The following is a 13355-nucleotide window of genomic DNA, read 5'->3' as shown; positions in this document are numbered from 1 at the left end:
AATCTGCACCATAAACAGAGAAAAAACCCCATCTCCTCCAACTCTCTAGTCAAAATATACACATGAAAGCCACTGCAGTTGTCTTATGTAGGTATGGTACATTACCTGGGTCCAGATCAATTCCACACTATCAGTATGTATTGATGTTTTTTTTCACTTGTGGTTGGCTTTATGCATTTAGCGTTTGGTGAGTCAACTCATTAGATGTTAGATTGTTGGCCCCCACACTGCTGTCAGCCTTGCGCTGGGAAGACAGGGAGCGGAGCCGATGTACCCTGCCCACCGGGGACTTACAGCTCACCATCAGCTCACACACCAACATCTTCTCTCACTTATACACACCTGACCCTGGGCTGCAAGACTCTGGGGAAAGAAAACAGAATAATAGGATACTGTCTCTGTCTTGGGGACTTACTATCTGATGGGGACGCAACTAAACCAGGTTCAAGGCACTCAGGTCATCAGCTTCTCAGAGGATCTGATGAAGGGCTTAGATAACAGGCTTTATTTGATGCTGTTCTGAGACAAGAACACTTTGAAGCATGGAGTAGTGGCTGTTGTCCCTGGTGGCCTCGTGGTTAGGATTCCAGGCTTTCACTACCATGGCCCAGGTTCAGTCCCTGTTTGGGGAACCAAGGTCCCACAAGCTGTGTGGTGGCACAACAAAAAATAAGTCAGTAAATAAACTTTTAAAAAATAAAGAACAAAGTTGTAGGAATGTTTTGAGGGAATAATAACCCTTTACACCTACCTCCACCTCCCAGATGTCCTACCTGCTGTCTCATATTTTCATTTCCTTTCATAAGAAAATAAAATATTTCATTTTACAGAAATGAGGCTTAGAGAACTGACTTAAACGAATATCCTATTCCTGATGGAGGGGTAAGGAAAAGCAGGAGAGAACCCGGGGCATGCCCATTTTACAGATGAGGAGACTGAGGCTCCGTACAGAATGCTCAGCAGCTTGGCTCAGCTCACAGGGCAGGTGACAGCACTCCAGCCCAGACCTCCTGGTTCAGGCATCCCTCTCTCCTGGTCTTCACTTCCTTCTGCCTGCCAACTCAGGGCCTGAGTTACAGGGTATTTGGGGCCCTCTGCTGGGGCATCCCAGCAGGATCAACTATCATGAAGCCAGGTGGAGAGAAGATGAGGGGGAACACTGGTGTGAGGCCACCTCCAGGCAGGCCCCCGGGGCCCCGCCAGCCCCCCAGCCTGTGTGCGGCACCAACTCCTACTCCTGCAGAACCTGCTGGAAGCCACAGACCCACCGTGTCTGGAGCCAGGGAGCTCAGCCCACGCTTCAGGGCGGCGGTGCGAAGGAAACAAAGATCGTGACCCCCCTCCAGCTGAGGACTCAGAAGGCCACCCGCCCACTGGGGGCAGTGGCTGGCCCCGCAGCGGCATGGAGAGTGGGCAGTGTGGAGTGTGCCTGGCCCAGACAATGCCCGGGATGCTACAAGAGCTCCCACCAGCCCCAGCGAGCGTGTTTCTCCTGCTCACAGCTTCCCTAACGAAGCCGGGTTTCCCTCTGCCGCTACTTTGCCTTTCTGGAAAGGGCAGCAGGTAAAGAATGACAAAATCTGGGGGAATCTTCCAAAAAGCCCTTGCCTGACTCCCAGAGCTGGATAGAGCAGACAGAGATGTGAAGTCGGACCTTCTTGGTTTTCAGAGCAGGTTTCAGCATCTTGAGATTCACTCCCTTTTCCCCTCTTAGGAAAACCTGCTTTTACGAAAAGAATAAATCACAGCCTGGAGGTTTAAATGAGTACGAGTGTCTTGTAATGTTATCTTTTATCAGGGGGGCAGAAAACCTTTTGGACGGGAATGACTCTACAGGGGTGGCGTTTAGGCATAGCTGGGACACAGAACAAGTACCTCAGAGAAGAGAGCTCCTCTTCACTCCCAACACCAGGGTGGCTAGAAGAAACTTCCTTTGTCCTTGTTCCAGTTCAGTCGGACGGTTCTTCACATACCTGCCGCATGGTACTCTAGGGAGAGGTGGCCCAGCCCACCAGCATATCTTCCTGGGGACCATTCACCTCGATTTTGCCATCTGCCTCCCTTTGTTCATACACATATGAACTCCTCATCATCCCCGTAAGTTCACCCACAGCTAGAAGCCATTCCCTACCCCCATCACTCTATCAGCGTGGTTGATGACCATGAACTTTCTGTTTGACCTTGGAATGAGTTTTTGCATTTGATTATCAGGGGGTGGGTCCAATATTTAGATTTCTACCTGCAGTGAGATCTCATGACATGCCTGGAAAGAACCACAGCACTTAATGCTGAGCCGAGGCCAGGAAGGCCTGGTCCCCGGACACCAGGAAGACACGCGGTCCCCTCTGCTCCTGCACTAGCCGCCCGAACTCCCGGAATGGGCAGGCCCCCTTTTCCCTGCCGGAAATTCCTCAATGCCTACACAGTGGGAGGCAACAGAGGGTGTGCGTGAGTGCATGCTGTCGCTTCAGTCATGTCCTACTCTTTTTGACCTCATGGACTGTAGCCTGCCAGGCTCCTCTGTCCATGGGATTCTCCAGGGAAGAATACTGGAGTGGGTTGCCAGTTCCTCCACTAGGGGACCTTCCCGACCCAGGGATCGAACCCACATCTCGGGCATTGGCAGGTGGGTTCTTTTCTGCTAGCACTGTCTGGGAAACCCCCAACAGAGGGTGTGAGATGTCTATAAAGCACAATAGATTGGAATAGAAGCCCCCCCTCTCCAATTAAAGCTGAAATGTGGCTAAAGCCTTTAACTGTGTGGATCACAACAAACTGGAAAATTCACAGAAGGGGTCATCAGCAGATGGTTGGATAGCATCACCAGCTCCATGGACATGCGTGCGTGCGTACTTAGTCGTGTCCAACTCTTTGCAACCCTGCTGGACTGTCGCCTTCTCCTCTGTCCATGGGGTTTTCCAGACAAGAAGAATGGAGTGGGTTGAATTTGAGATTGAGATGGTGAAGAACAGAGAAGCCTGGTGTGCCACAGACCGTGGGTTGCAAAGAGTCAGACATGACTTAGTGACTGGACAACAACAGCAATGTGGCAGAAATCTGTGGCCTTTCTCAATAAAGTGCAAAACAAGACTCATTCCACACGTGCAGCTGGGTATCATTGAGAAAACCCTGGGGATCAGTGGATCAGTATTTTGCAGAAATAAAACCAAAGGGCTGCTTACGGGTTGTTGAATTGCCACACCCGAAAGGGGCCGCGTGTCCAACTTCAGTTCAGCATCCGAGTCGCTAAACTGAGCCCAGAAATCAAGGCTCTTGACTGTACCAAATGGGCAGGAGACGACTGGAGGGGGCATTGTGGGCAGAGCCTAGGCCAGGACTCGGAGACCTGGCCTGACTGCACAGAGGGGGTGGTGGGGCGGTGGGGGGGACTAGTGAGAACCCCCCCTGCACCTGCTGTGCCACAGGAGAGGATGCTCAGGCCAGCTCCGCCCGACGGTCCGTGTGTGGAGGTGCAGCCTCCTCATCTCCCCTCCTCCCAGAGGACTTGGTGTTTCCTGAGGATGGTGCTTTCCTTACGAAGGGGCAGACCAGGGCAGCCCCCTCTCTCTGGGTTCTTTGCACATTTTGGCTTTAATGAAAGATACTTCTATGGACATCTTTTGCAAGAAGGCTTTGTGGATGCCTGTTTTCCCTTCTCTCGAGTATATTTGTACGAGTGGAAGTTCTGATTATGAGGTTGAGATTTATGACATTTAGGTTTGGTCATTCAGATGAGTAATACAGGACTTCCACTCACACCCTGTTTGGCAAAACTGATCTCAAGGACTTGCCTAGCTACACAGTGGCTGAGAAATTAGGGGAACACGTAGCTGTTAATGTGAAGGTATTAAGAGTGAAGAAAGAATTATTGTTGATGTTGTTGCTAAGTTGCATCCAACTCTTTGCAACCCGATGGACTACAGCACACCAGGCTCCTCTGTCCTCCCAGAGTTTGCTCAAATTCATGTCCACTGAGTCAGTGACGCCATCCAACTACCTCATCCTCTGTTGTCCCCTTCTCCTCCTGCTTTCAATCTCTCCCAGCATCAGAGTCTTTTCCAATGAGTCAGCTCTTCTCATCAGGTATTGGAGCTTCAGCATCAGTCCTTCTAAGGAATATTCAGGGTTGATTTCCTTTAGGATGGACTGGTTTGATCTCCTTGCTATCCAAGGGACTCTCAAGAATCTTCTCCAGTGGTACAGTTTGAAAGTATCAATTCTTTGGCGCTCAGCCTTCTTTGTGGTCCAACTCTCACATCTATACGTGACTACTGAAAAAACCATAGCTTTGACTATATGGACCTTTGTCAGCAAAGTGATGTCTCTGATTTTTAATACGCTGCCTAGGTTTGTTATAGCTTTCCTTCCAAGGGTTAGGGTTAGGGATTATGTTGGTGTAATCTCCACCATGCAACTGTATGTGGAAATTAAAATGAATACAAGTGAAAATATAATTGAAAAAAATAAAAAGACAACCACACTCTGCTTTGTTTCTGCAGCTCGGGAGCCTGGCCCAGCACTGCCCCTCAGTGCCAGCAACCGGACTGGGCAAGATTTTCAGCAAGGCATGGCTACCCGCCAGGTAAGTGAAGACCTCCCCGCACCCCGCAGGTGACCGGAGGATTCGGGTGGGGAGCCTCTCTGAGTGGAGGTGCTGCCTGGTTCTCTTCTCATTTCGTAGCCTGTCACTAGGGGGTCTCTGTCTCCAGGGCATGGTCCCTCCCACAGCAGAAGGGTCGGCTGGTCCACGTGAAGGTGGACCAAGCAGAGGCCTCAGTTTACCCCCAGGTACCAGGCACCACCGGGGCAGAGTGTTGTTGGGGTGCTCATTGGCTCACCCCGGGGGTCTTGGCATCATGTGGGTACCCTCCAAAAAGAACCAAAGAGCAGGAAAGAAACAGTTCACCAAAGTGAAAGGTGGATCTAAGACTGATGTTTAAATTCAATCTTTTTTTTTTGCTGAATTGGTCCAAGTTGGATGAGTGTCCATGTCCCTCCTGGGAGCTCACTCACCCCAGGAGGTAACCAGGGCAGAACAGCAGCATGGAAGAGAGCCTATTCTCGGGCATTCCCCATACGATGCCGCTCCCCGTCACCACCATTTACCTTCCAGCTCGCCTTGGGAATGGGCCCAATTTTTATCCCTACAAAAGTGGAGGAGGTTGAGTAGCTTGTCACAGGATGACAAGGACTGGGAGCCCAGTTCAGATCTGAGTGATGCCAGAGTCTCAGGGCTTCCCTAAAACTCTCTGCTTGGAGTGAGTTTACAGGGACCTAAAGCATCATGGCAGGACCCTGGGAGGATGACCAAACAGAGCCCGCTCCAGGCAGTGGACAGCACGTGGCCAAGCCAGAGCGCCCTCGGAGAAAGGAGGCCACCCCTGTGATTCCACAGTGGTCCCTCCTTTATCCCCAGACCCCACGCTTGGGCACAGAGCCCCCATTCCAGGATGCCATGGACACAGAACTCACACTTACTCAGACATGTGGAGAAGGTTCCCAACTCATGCTGGGGGCCAGGCTGCACTTGAGAGCCCCCGGGTCCCCCCAGGACCCCTGGAGAGTGCTCCCTCCCTCCCTCAGAGCCCATAGACCGCCTCCCTGAATGTGAAAGCTTGGTTCTTGCAAACAGTAGTTACTGCTTTCACACATCTCTTGGAAGCTTTTGGACAGAAGCCATAGCACTTGATGGAAGATAAGATTTTCCATCTGTTTCTAAAATCCCTCACTATCTCCTGTCATTTAAGAGTGAAGGTCATACAGCTGTCATCCTGATGGGAGCCTTTGAGTCATTAGGTTTTGATATCATGACTTTTGTGGAAGGATGGTTTAGGGGCGGGAATCAGAGGGCAGGAGAGGCCTGAGGGGACACTGCACACACAGCCCCCACCTCTATCCACTCAGCATCACCTGGAGGAGGTACTGATCTCAGAAGGTTGCCCTGGCAACAGAGCCAGCTGTGGCGTGATCAGGATCCCAGGAGGGGAGGGGAGGCCGCCCAGAAGGGGCTGGGAGCAGAGCAGAACACTTAGGGGGTTTGCCTGAGGGTCACTGAGCTGGGTCAGCAACCCTGAATCACAAACAGGTGGACTCACGGATGAGACACCACGTTGTCCTTGTTCAGTTGCCAAGTGGTGTCCAACTCTTCCCGGCCCCACAGACTGCAGCACGCCAGGCTTCTTTGTCCCTCACCGTCTCCTGGAGTTTGCCCAAGTTCATGTCCATTGAGTCCGTGATGCCGTCCAACCATCTCATCCTCTGTCACCCTCTTCTCCTTCTGCCTTCAGTCTTTCCCATCATCAGGGTCTTTTCCACAAAGACACCACAGGTGATGGCAGATTCTCTGGTAAAGTGATGGGAACTCACTGTCTCCATCAGGCAGATGAAGACGACTTTCCCAGGCTCTCCAAACATGAGGGAGAGTGGACTGAAATCATAGGTGATGCTCTTGGCCTACAAGAGGGCAAGGATGCCTGTGGGGGGGGCCGAGTAGGGGGGACCACGGCATCCCACACAGCACGTGTTGCCTGAGAAGGCCACTCCTTACCCCTCCACCCACTTGAGAGAAGAAGCCCGAACCTCACAGGGTGGAGGGAGGTCAGCAGAAGCCCTTTGAGACTACGGCTGGAGATCGTTAAAATCTGCTAGCTGGGTACCAAATATTTGAATCCACGTACTATGGTTTTGATCATCATCTTTAGTGGTTAAAACTTAACATGAAGGTTTCAAAGAATATAGGGGCTATAATGGTCTCTCATAAGGTAATATCCACAACAGGGAAGGATGAGAAAAATCAGGACTGAAAATCTGGTTAAGAGAAGAGACAATGATGGTGGGTGTTGAGTAAAACTCTCTCGTGGTTAAGCATATTCCAAAAGATAAGTGAAAGTAACGTGTGTCTGACTTCACTAATGAAGACCGATTACGTACCTTTGCCTCCACGTTAGCACCTGTTTCACCCAGCGCTTTCAGGTGCTGCTTTCAGGAAAGAGAGCGGTTTCTTTCTTCCACTTACAGATCATCTACAATATGCAAGGCACTCTCCTGCGTTTCCTTCTGAGAGTATGGATAAATTCTGTTTGACTCAGCCAAGCTCATATCGAGCTTGAGGTCTGGAGGTAGTCCCATAGCCAGACCACCCAGCGAGCTCCTGCTTAGATACTTCTTAGAGGTACCTCTGTCTCTTAAAGCTAAACATCTGGTCACAGGGCAAGATAACCGTGTTTCTTTGGTAAGTCACTGGAAGCAGCGTGATTTGACTAATGAGTCAGGTTGTTTATTGATCACAGAGAGCAGCACCTGAAAGTGTTAGTTGCTCAGTCATGTCTGACTCTTTGCGACCCCTTGTCCACGGGATTCTCCAGGCAAGAATACTGGAGTGGGTTGCCATTCCCTTCTCCAGGGGATCTTCCTGACCCAGGGATCAAACCTGGTCTCCTGCACTGCTGGTAGATTCTTTACCATCTGAGCCACAAGGGAAGGCCACACCTGTAGCTATACTGTTTGCTCAAACCTCAACACAGATAACAATTATAACTATTAAGGCTTCCAGGTTATCTTGCCAGTTGACCCCTGAGACCAGATGTTTAGATTTAGGAGATGCAGATACCTCTAAGAGTATCTAAGCACAAGCACGTTGGATGATCTGGTTGTGGAACCACCTCCAGACCTCAAACTTGATATGAGCTTGGCCAAATCAAACAGAATTACCCATCCTCTCAGCAGGGAATGCAGTAGAGTGCTTTGCATACAGTAGGAGATCCATAAGTGGCTGAAATATCCGCCCTACTTATCAGGGTGGTGACCGCACCATTCAAATGCAAGTGACAATTTTCATATGACATTTACCAAGTCCTGTGTGAATCAGGCTAACCACATCTTCTGACCTGATTTAGCTCGGAATTGGTTTTTGTGTCTAATCTTAATAGCCTAGCTTCCAGGCTGTCAATCAAACAACAGATGTACTGAGCCCCTTCTGGGTACCTGGCACAGAGCTGGATGCTGGGGAGGCCGCGATGGATAAAACAAAGGCCCTGCTCTCGACATGGTCCCAACATGGTGACAGGTGAACATGTAACCACAGGAGAACAAGACAGGCGTTAGAGACAGAGCAAGGTGCTGGCCAACTCCAAGGAAGCACTCACGTGTGCCGGAGAGTCAGAGCTGGTTTCAGTTGGATGGGGAATGGATTCTGATAGACAAGAGGGAATTGGCCAAGCTGGAAGGGACGACTGCAGGTACAGAGTGACATGTCCTAAAGGGCTAGTAGTAGAGTGTCATTTATACACTCATGAAATTCCTATGGAATCGTGACTCCTAGTTAGGAGACATAAAGTCCTTTGAGAGTCTGATTTTTTTAAATGATGTCCCCAGCCCAAACGAAGCCACCCCTGGACTCCTGTTTAGAAAATCCTCCTGTAGGATATAAAGATTTAGAGTCTAGAAACCTGGCTTTATCTCCTCCTCTGTCGACATTTATCTTTGGTTCTTCACTTCTCTGAACCTTGGGTTGCCCATCTGTAAATAGGGCTCATGGATTCCCACCTAATTCACAAGGCAGATGAGAATTAAAATCAAGTGAGGCCATGTAGGTAAAGAGTATTCTAAACTCTAAACTTTCTGAAAGCCATGTATGAATTTTAGAGAAAATATTAGAGAACTAATGATAACACAATGATAACTAATGATAACACAAGGGCTTCCTTTGTGGCTCAGCTGGTAAAGAATCTGCCTGCAATGTGGGAGACCTGGGTTCGATCCCTGGGTTGGGAAGATCCTCTGGAGAAGAGAAAGGCTTCCCTCTCCAGTATTATGGCCTGGAGAATTCCAAAGGGGTCGCAAAGAGTCGGACACAACTGAGCGACTTTCACACTTTCACACAATGATAACATCACAGGAGGAAAAGAGGCTCAGCCCACAAGAGCCCTGAGAATCTCAAAGGCAGCTCTGCAGGATTTTAATAAGTCTGGGACTAGATCAAGCTCATACACTTCAAAAAATCCCCAGAGAGTTATGTGGAGGATGGAGGGGTTCGGAGAGTCAGGGGAATTCAGGTCTGAGACAAGGAAACCCTGAGAAACTATTGAGTTACGCAGGAAAAGGCTTACACCCAGACTTCAGGGGAAAACACACTGAAACGAAGTGCTTGGAAGGAGAGAGATGTGTCTATGTCTTTACTCAGAGCGGCTCCTCAAGCAGGCCACCCCAGGGTCCTAGGAAAAAGAGGACCCACATCTCGGCTGCCTCTAAACCCCAGCCCCCTGCAACACGTGACCTCAAGCTCAGGCTTCCTACTGCTGAGATCAGTTTAAGAGCACTTTGTTTCTTTTGAAAAACCACCAGTCACTCGGAGAACCCCTAAATGCTTCCTCGTTCTCCATTCCTTATGTCAGATCTAGACAGAAATGGAGTTCAGGTCAGAGAGTTGGACCGGAGTAACCTGGTTCCCGGCCCTTCCAGTGAGTGGTCCCTTTGAGCATACTCACTCTGCTTCCATGAGAAAACTTCTTTCTTCCCCTACCTGAAGCAAAGTGGTGCTGAAGAAGACTCTTGAGAGTCCCTTGGACTGCAAGGAGATCAAACCAGTCCATCCTAAAGGAAATCAGTCCTGAATATTCATTGGAAGGACTGATGCTGAAGCTGAAACTCCAATACTTTGGCCACCTGATGCAAAGAACTGACTCATTGGAAAAGACCCTGATGCTGGGAAGGATTGAAGGCAGGAGGAGATGGGAACGACAGAGGATGAGGTGGTTGGATGGCATCACTGACTCGATGGACATGAGTTTGAGCAAGCTCCAGGAGTTGGTGATGGACAGGGAGGCCTGGTGTGCTGCAGTCCATGGGGTCACAAAGAGTTGGACACGACTGAACTGACTGACTTGAAGCATGCTTGCAAGCTTGCTCAGGCCAGGAGCTGACTCTGAGCCCAGTGGGGGCCCTCAATATACTATATAAGTCCCCAGGTCAGGGTCTAGGGCAGTGGCTCAGGTCTCAAAAAGCGCGGGCAGCCAGCACTTTCACTGTGAGAAGCCGCCATCCGGCCCCACTCTAGGCTGGAAACTCATCACTACGTGGAAAGGCAAAGGGCAATGTTATTTCCATTCACCATGTATTTGCTACATCACTGGTTTCCTATTTCAGCACGTTTAAAAAATTTCCCTTCAGGGGAGAGTGCTGAGGCGCCTTTGTTGTGAAATATGGTTAACACAAGGTGCTTTTTTTTTTTTTTCACGACGTCACTCAGACTGGGTCTCTGTGTATAGGAAAACTAAAGCCTCTGTGACTGTACAGTCCCCTGGGATGTCGAAGAAATGCAGAGAAGAGGGAAGGGATGGTTAAGGGGAAGAGCAGTGAAATGTGAGGGGAAAGAAAAAACAGTGTCTAGACCAAGATCAAAATGTTGAAGAGCACTTGGCGGGGGCAGCATTCTAAAAAAAGAAACCTACCTACTTCCTCTTGCTGGTCATGGCTTATCTATGTGTCCATAGATTTTAAAGCTGAAATGACTAAATATCTGACAGGTTTAGATCTGTTACTCTCAATATAGTTGAGAGTAACTCTCAACTATATACTCTCAATATAGCTTATAACATCAGATTTTAAATATTCAAAAATTTTGCTCAAGTCATCAGAGGCTCTGTATTAATGTTTTTATGTGCTCTAAAGCTGCAGGTGACTAAGGTTGAAATGAGGCCAGCAGTCAGAGCATTGCCCTCCTGTGTTCAAATAAATGCTTAGAATCAGTTGACATTTAATAAGATGTCGGCTTTCTGGCTTTTTAAATAGCTGGCAGGGACGCTGGGCCCACATTTCTGTTTGGTGCCGGTGGGCCATCCCTTTGAACACAGCAAGGCTTCTGCCATTTTTCCCACAGACCCCCACCACTCCCTATTACACGCCACAATCATTCACTTTTCCCCCTGGCCCCTCAGGCATTTGAGGGTGCAGTTTCTGGGTGGGCAGTGAGGCAGGCTCTGCTGGGTGGGTGTAGTCAAAGTCCTTTGTACTCGTGAGCTTTTGTCCCTCCAACATATGGAAATAATGAGGCATTTCCAAATAAACTCAGAGACAACCAAAAGACATTTATTTATCTATTTTTAAACAAGGTGAGTTTTTTCAAATTTATTTAACCATAGTTGATTTACAATGTTGTGTTAGTTTTAGGTATACAGTTTCAGATTCTTTTCCATTATAGGTTATTACAAGATACTGAATATAGTACCCTGTGCTATACAGTAAATCCTTGTTATTTATTTTATATGAAGTGGTGAAAGTGAAAGAAAGTGAAGTTGCAAAGCAGCCCCATCGACTGTAGCTTACCAGGCACCTCCTTCCATGGGATTTTTCAGGCAAGAGTACTGGAGTGGGTTGCCATTTCCTTCTCTATATATAAAGTAGTATGTGTCAGTTAATAAACACAGTAGGGAGTTCTAGTTCCTGGGTCCTGTGGTTTGAGTACCAATTTCTCTACCCTGAGGCTTCCAGGGTCTCTCTATCTAGGGGCTTCGCTGCTGGCTCAGATGGTAGAGAATCCACCTACAATGCAGGAGACATCAGGTCGATGTCCCTGGCTGCGAAAGAGCCCCTGAAGGAGGGGATGGCTACCCATTCCGGTATTCTTGCCTGGAGCATTCCATGGAGAGAGGATCCTGCGGGCTAGTCTATAGGGTGGCAAAGAGTCAGACACAGACAGACTGAGTGTCTAACACTTCTCTACCCTGGTTCCCTCCCTGAATAGTTAAGTAGCCATCAACCAAGAGCTGGAAAGTCTCTACTGCACACACCCCCAGGCTTCACCCGGGGCCCCATCATTTCTGGACTGGAGCTTGTGCTGAGCGTAACTAAGTGGAGGCAGTGGGAGGTGTCGGGTGGGTGGAAAGGTCAGGAAGCAGAATGGTGCTAACCAGTAGGAACTCTTCATCAGGGCGCTCCGTCAAAGATTCGTGCCACATCATTGATTTCTGGAGAATACTGAGTATTGAAAATGTTCCCGTTTGTTTTAAATAACAGAAATGGGTCCTTAAGCCCCAGCACGGCTTTATTCAAACAACACACCTGAATTAAACAGAAGGTTCCCTGTATAAAAGATCTGCCTCCAAGAGTCAGTAGTGCCGCCTTTAGGATGGAAGGAATGTGAGCATAAAATTAAAGCAACCGGAAAACAGGCCAAGCAGACAGCCATCTTGGTTGACTAATTTCAGAGTAAAACAGAAGAGTTGCCCACCTCCCCTTCTCGCCTTCCAAGCACGCACGTAGGCACGTATGCACTCACGTAGGCACGCACGCACGCACGCACGCACACTGAGGTCATCCATGTCTGCCGGAAACCGAGTGAATGACCAGGAAGTGAACATCCAACAGGAACTGAGTGGTCCCAACTTTGTAAGAATCACAAGAAGATGCTGGAATCAAGTAATGAGTTTCCACGGCCTGCGCCTTGCAGCTGGTGTTTACTCCCCACGCTGCAGAATCATGCTGTGCAGGAAAACCACTGATTTGGAGTCATACATTTAGATTTCACTGCAGGCTAAACCTGACTGCTACAACCTTTAGGGAAAACTTTTCCCAAGTAAATAAGTCCGAGCTTCCCACCCGTGTGCCACAAATGAGTGACAGCGATGCCACCTCACTGCTCCACTCGGCTGCCCCGCGCCTGGGGGCCCAGCCAACCTGTTTGCAGCCTTAGTTCACCTCCTGGCGACACGAAGAGGTTTGGGGAGCGTTGCCTTAGGTTAAAATTCTCGCAGAAATTCTAAACAGTTACATTATCAACATGTACTCACTATTCACTGACGCAGGACCAACGTTTCTTGACTGATGATGCTTTATTGTAAATCCAGTTTTGAAGAAAAAAACAAACAACTTGCAGTTAGCCTTTTCACTGTTTTCCCTCCACCCCAGTTAAGCCATACTCCTGGTGACTTGCTGTTCTGAGCTGTGACTCCTCACATCCTATCTGTCTACCGACCACTGTCCCTAGGAGACTCATTCCTACTCTCTTCCACCCAGGAAAGGCCTGGCGTCTGCCATGTCCCTCCAGCAGCTGGACCTGCCCACCCAGCAGAGAGAGTCTATCCTCCAGAGCCCCGTGGTACTGATTCAGGGCCCCAAGACCAAGGAGAGGCACTTCTTCCTCTTCAGGGACTGGCTGGTCGTCGCCAAGCAGAGGTAAGTCACACGACCGGCACCATCTTCCCGTCTGTGAAAAGGCACTTTCTTTCCAAGTCCCCACTGCCTGAAGGCATCTCAAAGAGAGCTCCCCCTTCGTTTGACAAATGAGACCAAGAGACCGGAGAGGCTGCCTGCCTCGGGAAACATCACAGGTGTAGCAGGTAGAAAGCTAGGCCAGTTAA

This window comes from Dama dama, chromosome 26, assembly GCF_033118175.1.
Source record: "Dama dama isolate Ldn47 chromosome 26, ASM3311817v1, whole genome shotgun sequence".
NCBI lineage: Eukaryota > Metazoa > Chordata > Mammalia > Artiodactyla > Cervidae > Dama > Dama dama.
The sequence above is the reverse complement of the archived record's forward strand: the minus strand, read 5'-3'. Positions refer to the sequence as shown.